The sequence below is a fragment of the Balaenoptera physalus genome (assembly GCF_965194825.1).
Source record: "Balaenoptera physalus genome assembly, chromosome: 8".
Classification (NCBI taxonomy): Eukaryota; Metazoa; Chordata; class Mammalia; order Artiodactyla; family Balaenopteridae; genus Balaenoptera; species Balaenoptera physalus.
In genome coordinates this window covers 111,976,608-111,996,224 of record NC_138887.1, presented here as the reverse complement: position 1 = coordinate 111,996,224, position 19,617 = coordinate 111,976,608, and the positions used below count along the sequence as shown (strand labels likewise).

General features: G+C 40.7%; 2 gene segments (V, D, J or C); both read right to left on the bottom strand.

The window, feature by feature from the left end:
• Positions 1–4,603: 4,603 nt before the first annotated feature.
• On the bottom strand, positions 4,604–7,578 carry LOC309666052 (T cell receptor beta variable 24-1-like). The segment is given in 2 exons: positions 6,118–7,578; positions 4,604–5,989 (listed from the first exon to the last, which is right to left on the bottom strand).
• Positions 7,579–9,498: 1,920 nt separating this feature from the next.
• On the bottom strand, positions 9,499–16,821 carry LOC309666051 (T cell receptor beta variable 19-like). The segment is given in 2 exons: positions 15,329–16,821; positions 9,499–15,210 (listed from the first exon to the last, which is right to left on the bottom strand).
• Between the last annotated feature and the right edge of the window lie 2,796 nt (positions 16,822–19,617).

Below are 19,617 nucleotides of genomic sequence, written 5' to 3'. Positions count from 1 at the left end.
GTTGTGAATTCTAACTTAATGCAATTAACTATTTGCCCTGTGAATTTCTTGTCCTGATTTTCTTGGCATTTGTTCCCCCATGATACTTGCCTGATCCCCTCCCCTTTGAGTGTAGGTGGAACCTGTGAATATGATGAAATATCACTCCTATTACTGTTACATTATTTGGCAAAAGGGATATTATCCAGGTGGGTCTATCCTAGCCTAATCACACAAGCCTTTTAAAAGCTGTTTTCTCCAGCTGGTAGCAGAAGGGAAGGCCAGAGAGCTTTTTGAAGCATAAGAAATATTTGATGTGCATTTCTGTTTTTGAAGATGGAGGAGACCTGAGAGAGACTGCCAGGAGCTGAGGGCAATCCCCAGGGACAGCCAGTGAGGAAACTGGGTCTCTAGTCCTACAACCACAAGGAACTGAATTCTGCCAATGATAGGGATGAGCTGGCAGGAGGAGCTGGGCTCCAGAAGAGAATGCCACCAGATGACACCTTGATTTCAGGTGCATGGGACCTTGAGCAGAGAACCCAGTCCTCCCGCCTCTGCCCCTGTCTTCCTGCACTTCTGACATACAGAATTGTAAAATAATAAATTGGCATTTGTTTGACCTGCCTAATTTGCAGTGATTTGTTACAACACAGCAATAGAAAACTAATAAGTTTTGTTATCCAACATCCTCCTTTGGGGAGCTACACAGTGAACTTAAAAGTTCTGCTCCTTAATAATCCCTGGAGACAAACACATTTCTTCTTTTTCACTTCCCACCCCTCCCTCTTACACATACACATTGTCTTTCCTCCCTCTGGGTGATCTTAAATCCACATGTCTGAAAACTCTTCACTACCCTCTGTATCCTCTTTTATTCATGCTCAAGCCATCCCATGTCTGAGGAAGTCCCAATCCCCTACCTATTTTCCTGTACAGCATGATCAGTCATTGAGAGATTATTTGAAGAATCTTCGAAGAATCTTCGAAGATCTTCGCAAATCTGAGGGCTTTTTTTTTTTTTTTAACTGAATTGAACAGAATTCAATTTCATCAAAATTTTCTTACGTCTGAATCTGAAAATTGAAGTTTGTCCTAGAAAATATTCACATTGGGTTAATAGCGTCTAGTTGAGTGGAATATCAAGCAGAAGCAAAGATTTTGATTACAATAGGAAGGGTGTTGGAGGGACAAGAATGGGAACAGGGAAGTAAAGAATAGTAAAGTTAGGGCAGGGCTTCAGTGCAGGCTTTTGAAAAAATCTTTTAGTTGGGGTCAGGAATCTTGAGGACAGCATCCCCTCACTCCTTGGTTTGCCCCTCTTTTTGTGCAGAGAGGAAGCAGCCTTGCAGCACTGTGGATTCACTGCTGGCACAGAGGTACACAGATGTCTGGTTGATGCTGGCAGACCCCAGGGTCAGGGGGAAATATTCCAACTCATTTCGAGAGACACGATACCCCTCAGGGACATCTCCTTTCTCAGTGATGCGGGTACTAGTTGAGTAATAGATCAGCCGCAGTCCAAATCCTGGGTCTTGGCGATACCAGTACATTGAATTATGACTCATATTCTGCGAACACTGTAGAGTTAATTCCTTTCCTGTCTTCGAGACCCTGTGTCTTGGGAACTGTGTGACTACAGCATCCTTGAGGTCTGTGAGAGATAAAGCAGGGATCCCATAAAGACAGGCTTGGGAAGCTACCATCCTGAGGAAACATTTTGTAGTTGGAGCCTGGGAAGCCAGTGACAGGGGTTCCTTACCTGTGCCCAGAACTCACCTACTCTGAGGAGAAAAAGGACAAAACAGCAGAGAAGCCTGTTGCCCATGGCAGCGTCAGATGAAGAATGCTGTCCGCTCCTGGGCTGAATTTAATCTCTGAAACCAACAGGTTTCATCTACTTCCTGGCCAGAGACCACACCCTCCTACCCCACTGCTTCAGAGAGGAATGAAAAGCCTCTTAGACTTGACGGAATGTGATAGTTTCATTTATCCGGGTCACATAATTGTTTATGCTGTTCTCTTGAAGAATTAGCATGGCAGTTGTTTCCCTTTATGAATTTTCTAATTTTTCTTATACAATATATCCTTTTTGACATGGTGGGTTTGCATCTTTTGAATTTTTACTAGGCTATTATGGTAAATTGAACAGTCTTCCGTGGGCCCCTGAGTGTTTTCTCTGAACACTTTTAGAACCCTTCCATTTTGCCCTTATGCCCAACCTCAAATTCCACTCTAGAAGCACTCTAATCTCTTTAGCCAGCCTAATGTTATTCATTTACACGAATGCTGTACAATCTCTACATGCTTTCCATATAGTCCTATGTCCTCTCTTTTCCTTTAGGCTAGTTCTTAAGGGAGTGGAAAAGTGTGGTGAAGGGAATGGAGCAACCAAATGTATACAAATTTAGGAAAATCTAGTAGGTGTTTAGAGAGGATTTTCATGTGGTGTAGTAACTCATCTTACCAGAGGTTCCACCAGTTAGAACTGGGTGTGGGACAAATGCTGATGCAAGGACTTCCAGCAGCCATCTCCCTCTTGAGTGATCTAGTAACTGCTCTGAAAAAGGAGCACTTTGGGAAAAGAAGCATTTTAGGGAAATTGTGGGATGTTAGTCACCACAGACGAACTGAAGCTCAAATGTCATTGATGTGGCTTTCTGCTGTTTAACATTATTTCTAGGAAGTTTTGTTTTTGTTTTTGTTTTTTTGATTCTAGGTCTCCTGAGGATGTGGCAGTGAATTGCTGTGGATAAACTGCTAGCACAGAAGTGTGAAGATGTCTCCAGGGCCAGGAAGGAACCCTCCTTCTTCTGGGAGACACTGTACTCATCGGGGAAACTTTTCCAGTGCTGCCAGCAGCAAGTGAGCAGTGGATTAGCTGTAGCCCCAATGCTGGGTCTTGGTCATACCAGAACATTCTGAAAGACATTCCAAAAAGGCTTCCCCCCCGTTCCTCTCTAGATATCTAGTTTCTGGATTTTGCTAACATCCAGGTGACCTGTGGGAGAAGGATGCAGAAGTTACAAGCAGTGTCCATCAGGAGGCCCAACATTTGGGCCATGAACAAAAACAAAAACAAAAACAAAAAACCCTGTGCTGGAGCCTAGAAATCCCAGAATCTGGTTTTTCCTTGCGCTCCAAGGTCTCATCCATTTCCAAAAGACAAAAAGGCCATTCCCCACAGAAGCCCGACACTCACTGTGGGATGGGAGAAGGAATAGGTCTTTTTCCAACTGTAGACAGCCTATTGGCTGTTTGCCTGTGATGTCACTGTCTCTGCCCACACCCAGAGCTCCACGTCTACAGAGATGGAATCTTTTCTTCCCTTCACAGAGAACCACCAGACGTTGGACTTTCCTGATCAATTCAGATTAGGAAAAACAATTGCTCTTTGAGGTTAATACATGGTATTCCTTTGCGTTCTTTCTGACTCAGACTTAATTTTTCATCCATGACATTTCATGGAAGGCTCTAGAGGGAGACTGCCTGGATTTGAATAGTGGTTCTGTCACTTACTCTCTTGAGCAAGTAAATGAACTGTTTGGGCCTCAATTTTACTATCTGTAATTTGTGCTAATAAAAGTATGTACATTATAGTGTTGCTGTGGGGATTAAATAACTTTACATGTTAAGTGGTTATAACAATGCCTAGTATACAGTGAAGTCACTTGAGGTTGGGGTATGGGATGGGAAAAATGAGCGAGCTACTCTCTGCTGGTTATAAAGAGAACCCATTCCAAATTGAAAGTCCCTCAGGGGGTTACTTCCTGTGCCCCTTTGTCACACCTTCTTTCTTTCCTCTCAATAATAGCATGAAGTTGATTCCTGTCATTATGATGGCCCACTCAGTGTCAGGGAGGGGACTCTCCCTGGAGAATAGCTCCTTGTGGAACCCAGGGATCACTGTGGAGTCCCCTGATGGAAGATTCTATCCCTGAACCTGTGGAGGTGTGACAGTTACAGAAGTGGGCCAATTCTGGAGTTATCTGCACTTAAAACTGGAATCACCAGAATAACAATATTGTCTTTATTTCCATGCCTCTTTTTCAGCCTTTTCCACAGAGGTCTCTTCATCAGCCTCCCATTTTAAGCTGCTTTGCAACAGGGCCTTTGTTTATCTGGGAAGGAGGATGAGACCTGAGACATGAGAGACTTGAGCAAATAAATAATTTGGGTGGGTGAGTAGACGATAGTGGGGCACAAATTCAGGGTCAATTCCATAAAGCATATTTGAATCTTTCATTTATTTATTGAAAAAATATTTATTGAACACTTACTATGTGCCAGACATACCGCTAGATGTTAGGAGATAAGCATGAACCAAAAAAAGGTCTCTGCTCCCATGGAACTTATACTTTTGTATCCAATATATCTTGCACAGCCCAAGATCCTGGGGCTACAATGTAAAAGGATATGAAGTCCAGTCTCTCAAAGGCCATACTTGCCTATGAGGACCCAGACATGACCACAATGACAAGCCACATGGCAATTACAAAAGCTGGGGTTTCTTTAAATTGGCGTAGGAGCATAAAGGAAGGGAACACCTTATCGTTCAAGGAAGAAAGGGAAGACTTCACAGAAGTGGTGTGGTTTTAAGTAAGATTTGTAGGAAAAGAAAGGGATAGCAGATGAGGTAGAACTCATAAAGGAGACAGGAAAAAAAGAAGTATGACTTTTTTCCAATTAGAACAGGTAGAAAATAAAAGAAATTGGGTTCTCTGTATCTGAACTGTCACCAGGTCCTGTGGATTCTTCTGTGGAAATAATCGAGGTTTATGAGTTAAGAAGACAAAGCACATGAGGAAGGCTTCAACCTGATTCTCAGGCAGACTTTTACACCACGCTTGCAGCCCTTGATTAAGTATTTTTGTGTCTAGAGTACACTGGCTCCTAGGAGCGTCCTCCCTGAAGGGCAGTCAGGGTTATTTCCCAATGCCTTTGGAGAAAAGGGAATCTCCAAGCTCCTAGCTTTGGTTCTACGCTGGACAGCAGGCAAATGTTTTGGAATTCAGTACATCCAGAAAATGAAGCAAGTCTATCTGTTCCTGCAGGTTAAGATTGATCTCAGTAGAGATCCAAGTGTCGGGCCATAGATGAAAGATAACTTTTATAGATCACAGTCTCTGGTACTTGAATTTCACCTTCTGAGTCAGATTTAATGGTGATTCAATTTGCTTAGAATGAAGTTTTAGAAAGCAAGGTAGTTTGTTTTTGGTATAAAGGCAACCAACTACAGAGCTAAACAGTAGGACTTGGAAGGACTGGGATGGGACGGGGCTGGCAGGATAAAGGTGACATCAGCAGGAACAGAATGGTCGGGGATGTTGCAAGGTGGGTGGAGACAGAGGCCAAAGGACCATTAAAAGCCACACTGTGGATGCGCTAATAAGAAATGCTTTTATTGCAAATCATGATGGTGTTCCCAAATGCTCAGGTTCATTCTCCTGGGAGGACAGTATTGGGCTAGCCCCACTAGAATAGATAAAGAGCGTCAGTAGGCAGGGGAGGTAGGTTCAGTCTAGCTTGTGGTTTCGGAGTCATCCCATGGCCTGGGGACACTGACCCAGGGTGGCCCTAAGTTCAGACTGAGGCTCACACAGCATAGAACGACCTCTAAGGATCCCACATCCCACATCTAGGAAGACTCTGTGCCCTTATGAGCAAAGGTACCCGTCTTTCTGTGTAGAGAGCAGGTGGCCAGGAAGCACTGTGCAAATACTGCTGGCACAGAAGTAAAAGGCTGTCTGGTTGGGGGTGGCGGGCTCTAGGAAGAGGGAGAACTTCGCCTTCTCCTTACGAGAGACATTGTACCCATCGGAGACATCTCCTTTGTTAATATCATTGACACCGTGGGAGTAGTAGATCAGCCGGAGCCCCAGTCCTGGGTCTTGTCGATACCAGTACATAGACTCATGACCCTTAGTCTGAGAACATTCCAGTACAGTGTTCTTTCCTGTGTTTGCGATCCTATTCCTTGGAGTCTGGGTAATATCAGCATCCATCGAACCTGTGAGGAAACAAGACAAAAACTGGAGACAGAACCTAGGAAGGGTCCTTGCCACAGTCTTCAGGGAGAAGCTTTGGCCACGACCCGGAAAATTTAAGGCAGGGATTCCCCATGTTTCCTAAACTCACCTGTTCCCAGGAGACAAAAGACCACACAGCAGAGGAGCATGGAGCCCATGGTGACGAGAGGCGGGAAGAAGATGGTCTTAGCTTTGAGTGTTGGGGGAACAGGACACGGAAATAGGAAATTGCAGGGATTCAGTCAGTGATGTCCTCGTTCCTCCCAACTTAGTGGGTTTTGGAGGAAGATGCAGCCACACCCCTTCCCACCACATCCCCCAAGGCTCTAACCTTCTTCACTCCCTTACTCCTTAGGCGGGTGGTGCTTTAGCTTAGTGTACATCCATCAGCAGATGCTGAAACCCTTACTCCCTCCTCTTCTCTTCATGCTGCTTCTCTGCCACCTATCAGAGAGCAGTCCCTCTCCCCCTTCTCAGACCTTATCTATTTAAGTCATTCAAGGAAGTATCATCCTCCCAATTGGCTAGGCCACAGAGAAAATTGAGAATCCTCTCAAATAAAAGGAGTCTAGTCTCATTGGAAGGTTGTGACACTGTCACATTTCTATTTTTTCTGCACTTATTTATTTATTTTTCTAACTCAGATCTAGATAAGCTATGCAGTTTGAACATGTGCACTGCAAAGTTTGAGATTTTTTTTAAAAGAAGGGCAACACTATAACTTTGTTCCAAATTGACACTGTTCTTTAACGGCTGCTGCCTTTTTGGTCAATGTTTTCAGGATGCAGATCTTTACTGAAAGTATTGGCTCATTGCAGGAAGATATTCATTTAATGTGTGTATGGATTTCAAAGAAATACTAAGACCTTCACTCATATCTTGAATTAACTGTAAGTGGTTCCTTAAAGACAGGTAATTTTAGCATAACATAAATTGTTCCTGATTTTAGGAGGAAAGTGTTCAGTATTTCAAGGCAACAAATTACAAATAATAACACAGTTAAACAGCAGTGGCATGAAACCCTTTGCGATGTAATAAGGAAACTGTTGTTCGCCACTTGTGCTTGTCCTGGCTCCACCCCATCCGTGGATACACCATGGCATCCCACACCAATCAATCCTGCTGCACCTCACATTGGGAAAGCCTTTTCAAAAATATTTTTCCTTTTGATTATGAAAATTTCTAACATACTCCAAGTAGACGTAATCGTATAATGAGCTTCCACGTCCCCACATTACCTGGCTTCAGTAATTACCAACTCATGGCCTCTCTCGTTTGTCCCCACTTGGCTTCTCTCTCTCCTGTGTTATTTTGCAGAGTTCCTGATTTATTTAGGAGCACTCAAGCGCATTTTCAGCCAGTGCATCGTTCCATATGATACAATCCCGTGTTCTCTCCCTTCTCTCTCTTTCTGGTAGAGGTCTCCATTAATCATACCAATAGAACGGTGAATTTATTCCAGTAAATCGCTTATCCTGGGGTTCAATGAACACAAACAGGGTAATTAAAAAAAAAAGACTATCGTCTTGGGTTTGCCCTTAATGGTAAAATATAATTGCACTCATTTGCAATTCTTTTTTTTTTTTTTTTTAAAGATTTATTTATTGATTGATTGATTGATTGCTATGTTGGGTCTTCGTTTCTGTGCTAGGGCTTTCTCTAGTTGCGGCGAGCGGGGGCCACTCTTCATCGCGGTGCACGGGCCTCTCACTATCGTGGCCTCTCTTGTTGTGGAGCACAGGCTCCAGACGCGCAGGCTCAGTAATTGTGGCTCACGGGCCTAGTTGCTCCGCGGCATGTGGGATCTTCCCAGACCAGGGCTCGAACCCGTGTCCCCTGCATTAGCAGGCAGATTCTCAACCACTGCGCCACCAGGGAAGCCCTGCAATTCTTAAATGTACTGTTTTGCTGCCCCCTGCTGTAGGCAGTGATTTGAGCAGAAGAGAGGTTTGAGAGCTGAATATAACCTATCATTGGGGGGGCGGGTCACAACAGTCGAGAGAAGAGAGGACTCAGGTCCAGTGGAGTCCTACAGGAGCTGTTTGGAGATGCATGGCAAGGAGAGAAGAAGCAGAAATCATCTGGGAGCAGAATCTATGCCTGAGGAGGAGTGAGAGACTATTATCAGAGGAATGAGTGGAAGAGACACCTATTGGATGGGAATGGAATGGAAAAAGACACTTATGTGTGGGCAACCAAGAGGGTCCTTGATGGCATGGACCAATATTCCCCCTACTCTGGGTAGCTCGTATGGCTCTCAAGTCTTTCTTATAACCCACTTTTCCTCTGACTTATCTTCAGACCTCTCAGAGCACAGACCTCTCATTCTCACCCACACGCCGAGCTCTTTGCCAGCTGTGTGCTGTGTATTCATGGATGTGATCCTCTGGACGCTGAAAACACTCTTATTGGGGAATTACTGATCTGTATAACAAACATCCTCTGGCACAAAGGATGCCAAAGGAGAAACGACTTTTTACTACTGGTTACTGCTTTCTGTGTCATAAGAAATTTTTGCCTACCTTCAACTCACAAAGGTGTTTTCCTCTAGAAGATTTGTAGTTTAGCCTTTACACTTAGGCATTTCATCCACCTCAAACTGATTTTTGTTTATGATATGAGGTATCAGTAAAGTTCATTTCCTTCCATGTGCTCATCCATTTGTTTCAACTTTATTTGTTGAGAAAATTGCTACCTTAATGCACTGAAATTTTCAATCCATAAACAGATATCTTTCCATTTTCAATATTTTCTTTAGTTTCCCTTTGTGACATTTTGTAGTTTTTCATTGAACATCATTTGCTAAATTTGTTTGTTATTGATACTATCGTATATGGAATTGTTTCCTGAAGGTTATTTTTCAGTTGTTTGCAACTCGTATAAAGACACTTGATTTTTTAATATTGACCTTGTATCTTGTGATCTTTCTAAATTCACTAATTATTTCTAGTTGTGGTTCATTGATTCCTATATAAATAATCATGTAATCTGATAATTTCACCTCTTTTTTTACAATATTTAGGACTTTTATTTCATTTTTGCTTGGCCCTATGATACTGGTTAAGACCTCCGGTATAATGCTGAAGAAAAGTAGTGAGAGAAACATCATGCCTTGTTCCCTATTATAGGAGGAAAGTGTCCAATATTCACCATTAAATAGGATGTGAGTTGTAAATTTTTCGCTGATAATCTCTACCAGATTGAAAAAGCTCTCTTCTATTACCAGTTTGCTGTGAGTGTTCATTTTGAAAGAGTACTGGATTTTGTCAAATGTTTTCTCAGCATCTATTGAGATGGTCAAATGATTATTCTTCATTATTTTGCTAATATGATGACCTACATTGACGTTTGAATGCTAACCCATTGTTTCTCTTGCAATAAATCCACTTGGGCGTGATGCATTACCACTATATATGTATAAACACATACACACGTGCATACATACATATACACATATTCATTTGGATTGGGTTTGTTAATATATTGGGAAGAATTTTTTTCATCTGTGGTCATAAAGGATATTGTTCTGTAATATCTTTGTCAGACTTTGGCATTAGGGTTTTGCTGGCTTTATATAATGAGTTATGAAGTGCTTCTTCCTCTTTTGTCTTCTAAAAAAAATTAGGTAAAGTTGACCTTGTTTTTTTCCTTAAATGTTTGATAGAATTCACCAGTAAAGGAATCTGGATTTGTAGTTCCTTTGAGGGAATGTTTTTGATAAAGAATTCAATTTCCTACATATCAGGTTCTTCATATTTCTAATTTCATGTTGAGTCAGTTTGGTAAATTGTGCTTTTCAAACAATCTCACTTAATCTAAGTTGTAGAATTTTTTGGCATATACTTATTTATGATATTCTATCACTTTAATGTCTGTTGTGTCCATAGTTTCTTTTTTCATCATTGATATGGTAAGTTGTGTTTTTTTCCTTTTTGTCTGGATTGTTATGGGCTAAACACTTTTATCAGTTGATCAAATTATGATCATATTTTCCTCTAAATTCTTGAACATATTTTTATAATGGCTCCTAAAAATCCTTGTCTGAAGTTTCCAACATCTGTGTTATTTAGGGTTGGTTTCTATTGCCAGGTTTTTTCTATGTACAACTCATATTTTCCCATTTATTCCCACGTCTAATACTTTTTTTACTGCATGATTCAAATTGCAGATGCTACATTTTTGAGAGTCTAGATTTTCTTTTGCCTTTATTTAACAAGTGCTGCGATAATTTTCTATGAAAGGCAGTTAATTTATTGGCAGATCGGGTAGATCCCTTTGAGGCTTGTTGAGCTTTGCTGGGGCAGTTCTAGAGTGGCTGTCACTCTAGGACTTGGGTAGCCCTTCTCCCGAGGTGTGACCCCCACCAGAGGTGCCAGGTGTTTTCCCAGGGTGTCAGCGAAGTCTCTCCACTCTGGCTGGTCAGGATCCGTGTCTCCCACGACTGTGTGATGCCAGAATCTCCATTTTTCTCACAGCTCCCCAGCAACTGCTCTCTGCCAGGACTTGGGGGAGGGGCGCGTTCTCTGTTATGCACCTGCTGTTACCATTTGACCGAAGAATAAAGGGGACTCCATGCAATGTTGGGAGCTCTGTTTCTGCCCAGCTCCCTTCTCTACAGCAGCTGACCCTGCAGTATCAGCAGCTTCCACAGCACCGAGCTCTGGTCTCTCTCCCCGCCTCAGCCAGACCACTATGCTCTGCCTGGTCTCCACGTGCTTGTTCCTCAGTCCAGAAACTGTACTAAGGCAGAGACTTGTATGTTTCCTCTTCTAAGGGATGACCGCCCTCTACTGCCTGCTGTCTAATGTCTGAAAACTGTTGCTTTAAAACTGTTGTCAGGTTTTATAGTGGCTTAAGGATGTAGGACAAGTAAGTAACAACTATCCATTTTGACCCAAAGCCAAATTCCCAAGTTATCCTTATTATAATTATAGAATTACTATAATACTTACTGCTTTTTAAAGGTTCTTGATCTCTATTGTCAAACTGACACCATTACAAGGAGTTTATAAGTGTAACCCTCTGGCTGGGCTCCTGATCAAACTGGATAACATAAGTCTTTTTTTTTTTTTTTAATTATTTATTTATTTATTTTTGGCTGTGCTGGGTCTTCGTTTCTGTGCGAGGGCTTTCTCCAGTTGCGGCAAGTGGGGACCACTCTTCATCGCGGTGCGCGGGCCTCTCACTATCGCGGCCTCTCTTGTTGCGGAGCACAGGCTCCAGACGTGCAGGCTCAGCAATTGTGGCACACGGGCTTAGTTGCTCCGCGGCATGTGGGATCCTCCCAGACCAGGGCCCGAACCCGTGTCCCCTGCATTGGCAGGCAGATTCTCAACCACTGCGCCACCAGGGAAGCCCTCTTTCATATTTTAATACTTATGTGCAGGTGCATAACTAAACAAAATGGTGTTTACTGTTGCATGCTTTTAAACTTTACATAAACGAGACATTGCTGTACATGTGTTCCCCAATGTAATTTTTCACTCAGATTTGTGAAGTTCAATCATGTTGATGTTTAGTTTTAGTTCATTCATTTTTATTACTGTATAATTTCTTCATAGCCATATACCATCATTTATTTATCTATTTTTCTTTTGATGTACATTTAGGTATTTTTTAGCTGTTTTTTTCTTTTTTTGTTTGTTTTGGCTGTTTAAGGTAACGTTATACTGAATATTCTAATACATGTGTCCTAGTTTTCACATATGAAAGATTTTTCTCAGAGGGTGTAACTGCTAGGTAATGAGTACACACATCTTAAACTTTAATAGAGAATGCCAAATTGTTTTCCAAATTAGATCCACCAACTTACACTCTGTCTAGTGATTCAAGAGAGCTCTTGTTGATATGTTGTCTTTCCTTGTTATAGTCTTTTTTGCTGTAGTCATTCTTGTGTGCATATATTTCATTGGAGTCTTAATTTACATGTCCCTGATAATAATGAAATTTACCGATGTTTGCATGTTTAATGACCAAATAAATTTCTGCTTTTGTGAGGTGCTTCTCTATGTTTTTTATCCATTTTCTATTGTTATCTTTTTTGTATTAATTTGTAGAAAAATTTACAGTAACTTGTAGGTGTCCTTTATGAATTCTATTCACCAGCCTTTCTTGGATATATAAATATAAATATGGCTATGGATATAAATATAGACATATAAATTATTCTCACTATGCAGCTATTTGTTCACTCTTGCATGGTTAACTGTGATGAATTAAGTATCTTAAATTTGATATAGTCATTTCAATCAATTTGTTCATTAATGATTAAGGAGATTACAAATGATTTCCCTGCCTTGAGACCATGAAGATATGTTCCTATCCTAAAAGCTCTGTGATTTTACTACGTTTATGCTCTTAATACAGCTGGAATTGATTTTGGCTATTGTGAAATAACTGTCCGGTTTCATTTGCCTTCATACATACAAACCCAATGTTACCATCACCAATTTGTTGAAAAATCTGTTCTTTGACTCTAGAGTTCCATCTCTGTGTGTATATGTGTCACTGTCTCTATGCTAAACTACCTTTATTATTGTGGTTTTATAATAATTCTTGACATTTGTTAGCGATCTCCCACTTGGTTCTTCTACTACAAGAATGTCTTAGCTATTCATTGCCCTTTGCAGCATAACATAAATTTTAGATTTAACCTAGCAAGTTCTATCAAAACTTATTGGGATTTTGATTGGATTCCGTTAAGTGTTTTAAAAACACTGAATCTACCCAACCTAAAACATAGGATCTCTTCACTTATTTAAGCCTTCTGTAATGGCTGTCAATAAGGCTTTATATATATATGTAGATATATTATTTTTTTCCATGGAGGCATTTCATTGCTTTTCTTCAATTTATTCTTAAGTCATGGATATTTGATATCTTTATTTAATTTTCTAAATCTGTTGCTTGTATATAGGTATTTATGTCTGGAATATCATTCATGTATATACTTAAGAACAATATATATAGTTCTGTATATGTATATATATATATATATCCCATGAAATATACCTGGTTGGGAAAAATATTTGTGTACCTAATCACTCCGCCCTTTTTGGCACCATTTATTTCATACATATCCTCAGATTCTTCCTGTGGCATCAGCCATTGGTAGACAGACTCACACTCCATTTACGGAGGCTTCCCATTTCCTGCTTTGGTGGTTCGCTGGAATCTTACCTCTGTCTCATGTCTTTCTAAAGATATCTTGAAGAAACTACAATGTAAAAGCTCTTATTGTCCAGAATAAGCTAATATATTCATACCAGCTTCCCCTTTTCAGACCAGCTACCCAAGAAGTGTTTGTGACTTTTTCTGTTGGGATTACCGTTTTTTTTTTTTTTTTTTTTACAAATAGCAACATTAGACAACGCAAAGCTCGTACTGTACTCTCTCTTAATTCCCTCTTTTTTTTTTTTTTTACATTCCATACCTTGGTTAATCCCTATACAGTCCACTTCTGTCTTCTTTTATCTCCTTAAAGAACCAGAATACCACAGTCTATATTTCCAACTATATTATCTCTACATAAGTCTATATTTTGGGTGGACTTTTCTGGTCCCGTAGTTTAAGCCTTTATACACTGAGTTCTGCAGAACCTATATCCCTAGCCCAGCTCTATTTACGTCTGTATATACAATTGCCTACTTCCAGTTTTCATCGCATTATCCAATAAACAATTCAAACCCTACTATCCCAAATGGGAATTGCTACTGATAACATGGCCCCATTTTATTTGAAGTTGTGGCTTTGTAAGGAACCAAAATCATACACAGACCATTGAAAAATTATATTGATGGCCTATCTGCTGATGACAACTGAATATTTCTCTCAAGTTTCAGCTCCCTTTCTTGAGCAACAGCTTATAAGACACTTCTTTACTTACATCCATGAAACCGGAAACTCGACCTGTTCAGAAACTCCATCCTGTCAACTCTCTCAAAATTGTTCTATTGGATAAAATTAATATCTGTTGACTATATTTTCTCTTCTATAATTTTTTGCAAAGTATGACCTACTTTAATATGAATGTCCTACTCACAATCAGATGCATTTGGTGAAGCTCAGATTCTCTTAGCTTTCTCTGATCCAACCGGACAGAACTGGCTTGTCTTCCCCAGAGCCCCCAAAGAACTTCTGATTATAGTATTATATGGTATTATGTTGTGATATGATATATGCTATTACAGTGTATTATATTCAAATCCATTATAATTACTTTCTTACTAGTCTGTTAGCTCCTTAGATAAATTATCTATTTTCTATTCAATTTTTTACCCTTTGTATTTGGAAAGGTAGAGGGACTTAGGAAAATGTCAAGAAAAAATACAGCTAAGTGTACAAGGAGTGATGAAAAACCAGATGCCCTAGGAGCAAAGTGTATCCTCTGGGTCTATTCTCGTGAGTTCTTTTTTTTTTTTTTTTAAAATGTATTTATTTTATTTATTTATTTTTGGCTGTGTTGGGTCTTCATTGCTGCACTCGGGCTTTCTCTAGTTGCGGCGAGCAGGGGCTACTCTTCGTTGAGGTGTGCAGGCTTCTCATTGCGGTGGCTTCTCTTGTTGTGGAGCACGGGCTCTAGGTGCGTGGGCTTCAGTAGTTGTGGCACGTGGGCTCAGTAGTTGTGGCTCGCGGGCTCTAGAGCGCAGGCTCAGTAGTTGTGGCGCACGGGCTTAGTTGCTCCGCGGCATGTGGGATCTTCCTGGACCAGGGCTTGAACCTGTGTCCCCTGCACTGGCAGGCGGATTCTTAACCACTGGGCCACCAGGGAAGCCCCTCTTGTGAGTTCTTGATTAAGAATTCTGGGAGTGCAAGGAAGGGACGTTGTTAACAATTTTAGAGAAAGGCTATGTTGGGAGCTGCAGGGCTGGAGCGGGTTTGTGCACAGGTGTGGTGTGGCCGTGCTCCACTGTGACGCTACCAGCACAGAGGTACAAGGCTGTTTGGTTGGTGTGAGCCGCCTTCACAGTGAGAGGAAACAGCCCCTTCTCCTCTCGAGAGACACTGTAGCCTTCAGATATGTCTCCTCTCTGAACAACCTTTTCAACCGTAGAGTAGTAAATCAGCCTCAGACCCTGCCCTGTATCCTGCCGGTACCAGTACATGGCGTTGTAGCTCAGATCCTGTTTACACTCCAGGGTCACATCCCGTCCAGCCTTAGCAAGCAGGAATCTCATTTGGTAGATTTCAGCATCCATGGGTCCTGTGGGGTAAAGACACAAACGTCCAGAAGGGAGCCTGACACTATCGTGAGAAGAGGGTGCTGGAGTGCGGATCTGCACCTACAGGATCGGATTTTACTGTGTGGGTATTGGGCTCACCTGCTCCCAGAAGACAAAGGGCCACGTAGCAGAAGGTCCAGCTACCCATGGCAAGGACTAGGTATTTGTAAAGCTCCAGACACAGACTCTGAGAGAGGCCAAGGGAAGGGGCTGGGATCTAGGGCTCCCCCTGGCTCAATATGCAGAATTGGTAATTGCTATAAGGTGACTGACTGTCACAGCTGATTTTGCACATGGGGAACTAAGGCTAAGAGAGATCAAGACACTTGCATCTTCTCTTCTGCCTAACAGAGCTCTTTATATCCCTTCTAAATGGACAAGTGCCCACATGATGAAGATACTGAATCCCCCATTTCCTGGTCAAAGTCACACTCAGAATGCCATGTGCCTGTGCACTCATTGTGATGAAAACTAGGAAAGGAAATGCCTACAATTTTCAGAGTCTATTGCCTGTCTATCAACTGCTCTGTTTACCACCAAACTGCCAACACAAGAAGAGGTTCAAATGTTGTTTTATAAAATAGAGCCAATTCTCTCTGTCCTCTGTATTTATTATAATCGGTACAGTAGAGATGGTACAGCGGCTACTCCAGCAATTTTAGCAATAACAAAGGGCCCTAAACCCACCCTCCCCCTATGGAGGTGGATTAGAGCAGGGATTTGGGAGACAGCCTCGGCTTGAGTTCTGGCCCTGCCAAGTAGCAGCTGTGTAACCCTGGGCAAGTCTCTTAACCTCCCTTTGATTTGGTTTTCTCATCTGTAAAATGGGTATAATGAGTATCTACTTCAAAAGTTATTGTGAATATTATATAAATATAGAATTTAGAACAGTTCTTAATACAGAAAAAGCACAATATTTGTGTTTGCTATTATTACCTTCTGGACTTGTTATTTAATCCAGAGGATTTAGGAAGTTAATACTATGTCAAGGGAATTCAGATATTTACTGACATAGGATTGTGCAAGCTAAAAAAATTATCATTCCCCAGCACTGAACTGAAACTTATACAATGAGTTGTGATGTTCATTGCATAACATCATTTCTTCTCAAGAATCTTAGATAAATAAAAATACAATCATAGATTATTTCTCATCACCTGTTGTTATGTTGGTAGAAAAATGTTTTATTTTTATTTCTGGGGTCATCTGTAATAAAAGACACTTTTATGATGAAACTTGGTTGGAGTCTGGTGGCTCAGACACTGTTGCTTCCACTTTCTGGAAGAAAGGTGTCTGTGTGAGAGAGAGAGAGAGAGAGAGAGAGGAAATGATGTAATGATTGAGAATGAGAATCATTAGAAAGTGCAGCCCTGGGGGAGAACTCTGAGAAAGAATGCTGGCTGACAGGTTGCTTCCAACCATTGGGTGCAGGCTTGAGGCTGTCAATCACATCTGCAAAGTTGAAGATCTCACTCCTCACACATGGACCCCTTTGGTAATTCGGTTAATCCTAAGGACCCATTCTCAGAATAATGTTTTAAACTCATAAAATAGAATACATAGTAATACAAAGGACACCAATTATTTTGAAATGCAGTTATCACAGTATTTTAAATGAAATTTATGATATTAATATATATATACATATATTAGTGTATTTATGATATTAATATATACACATCTTTAAAATTCATTTGATAAAATATATCCTGGTGAGTCTGAAAACTGCCATGATTTCCAGTAGTGAGTACTGAGAGTAATGACATAGATAAATGACATTACTCAATGTAATGTGATATGAAAATACCTGGGACTTTCATATCAACTGTAATCTATATCAAGTGTAATAACATGCAAATAAATTTATGCAAATATGTGCACATACCTGTGATTTCTTTTACTGACTTTGTCACAGGTTCTACTAACATTGCTATGGTTATTTACCCATCATGAACTAAATGCTGTGTTTTTAGTTACAGACTAGTGAAAATACAGATACATTTTTCCCAGTCAAATTCATGGATTACTGAATGTTATCATTGCACCCCTTGGAGGTCCATGGGTCTCAGGTTAGAAATTTCTGCTCTAGAAGAGAATATTCTTTGTGCTGAAATACATGGATGGGAAGCATTAGGAAGTTCATGTATCCTCAGGAAGATTTTGTCTACAGTGCAAGTTCAGATTTGTTAAATGTGTTCTGTTTTTAAATATTAAACCGCTTTTTAGACTGATGTACAAACCTAAGGTATGACAAGAACAGGACTTACTATGATTGTGTTCTAGTCCCGGGGATATGATTCAATTTCTCTATGTATCTTCCTATAGACCATCTTTATTATCAGTTACCTTCATCACCACTGTTGTCCTCATCATCTTTGTAATCATGATGTATGTGTGATTCTTGAGGGGCATTATTGGAATAGAGAATGACAGGGACACAGCATGGCACAGATAGACTTTCTTGCATGAAACAGTGAGGTTTATTCTCAGAAACCCTGTAACTAGAAAGAATATCCCCTAAATGGAGTAGTAAAAAGATTTACAAAGGATATACTTTAAAATCATCCCTTGCAATAGCATGTGTACTAATTCTGAGACACTTTAGATCCCAGTTCTGTCTTGTTGACAGAATTTTAGACACTTCTAGTGGATTTAAGATCCTTGTTGCATTCGTTGTTAAGTAGTGTCATGTTTCAGAGGTAGCTCAAAGGAGTAAATAATAAAAAAGTTTATGTTGTTACAAACTTTTTCCCATATTGTAAAAGATTTCACAGCCTGCTCCATTTCCATGCCCCTAATGCAGTTATTTCATATCTGGAATGCTTATATATTTCCAAGAGAAACCCTGAAAGGATAAACCAAGAAATTAATAAAAATGGTTACCTAGAAAGGCAATGAAGAAATAGGGTAGAGACGACAAGTTGAAAACAAGAGCAAGAAGAGGCATTTTCATCCGAGTATATGGCTAATCATATTAAAAGCAAGCAATCTAAACGATCCAATCAAAATAAGGAGATTTTCAATCTGGATACTGAAAGCTAAGGAACATTGGATTCATTTGGTAGCAGGACGAGGAGAAAGTTGTAGGACTAGAAACCTGGATGAAAAGGTCCATGGGAAGAACAAGAAGAGAACTCACAGACTGACCCCCAAAGCTGCAACACCCAAATGTTCTCTGTAAGTCATGTGCTTCACTGTCAAATATTCCCCTTACTTATTCTTAACTCAATTGTTTATTTCCATAAGGAAACAGTAAGTCTTCTTATAGTGTACATTGCAGAAGTTTCATAACTTTTTCAATATGTTTGAATCAGTCACTTTTACTTAAAAGCAGAGCAGTACTAACAGTTGGTCACACAGAAAATGAGGCTGGTGTTGTGACCTCAGGTACAGATGCTGGTGAACACTAACTTCTGGAGAAGATATTTTTATATAATATACTGAGGTTGAGACATCAGTTGAGAAATGTAAAGACTAAATGTAAGTGGGCTAATGTGAAGTCTTGGCAGAAAATATTTTAGTCAATAAATTCCTTGTGAGTATTAAAAGGTACATTCATAATACATTTCTTAAAGTAAATTTAGGAAAAACTTAGGAAAAAGTCAACAAAATATATGTAAGACATGTTCAATAAAAAATACAGAGCAGGGCTTCCCTGGTGGCGCAGTGGTTAAGAATCCGCCTGCCAATGCAGGGGACACAGGTTTGAGCCCTTGTCCGGGAAGATCCCACATGCCGTGAAGCAACTAAGCCCGTGCACCACAACTACTGAGCCAGTGCTCTAGAGCCTGCGAGCCACAACTACTGAGCCGGCGTGACACAACTACTGAAGCCCGCGTGCCTAGAGCCCGTGCTCCGCAACAAGAGAAGCCACCGCAATGAGAAGCCTGCGCACCTCAACGAAGAGTAGCCCCCGCTCGCTGCAACTAAAAGAAAGCCCGCGTGCAGCAACGAGGACCCAACGCAGCCAAAAACAAACAAACAAATAAACAAACAAACAAATAAATAAAAAATACAGAGCAATGCTGAGACAATTTAAAGACCTCAATAAAATAGCATGGGGGGATTTTGGGGGGAGGGGAAAATATTCTGTATCTTGACCACCATGCTGGTTACATGGGTCTAAAACTTTATCAAATGTATTGAAATATATGCTTAAAATGGGTGCACTCTATTGTGAGTACGTTATGCCTAAAAATTCCTTTTAAAACTTGTGTAATTGTAGTATTCAGGACTGAGAGAGTTGCTGAGTTTCTTGCTAAGTTGCTCTGGCAGGGACAGCTGTGAGAAGCGGCCGAGAACCCCTAAGGACTCTCTGGGTCTGGATCAATGAAATTTGCTGAGCCAGGTGATCAGGGGCCCCACGAAAGACAGGTGACTTGCTGATT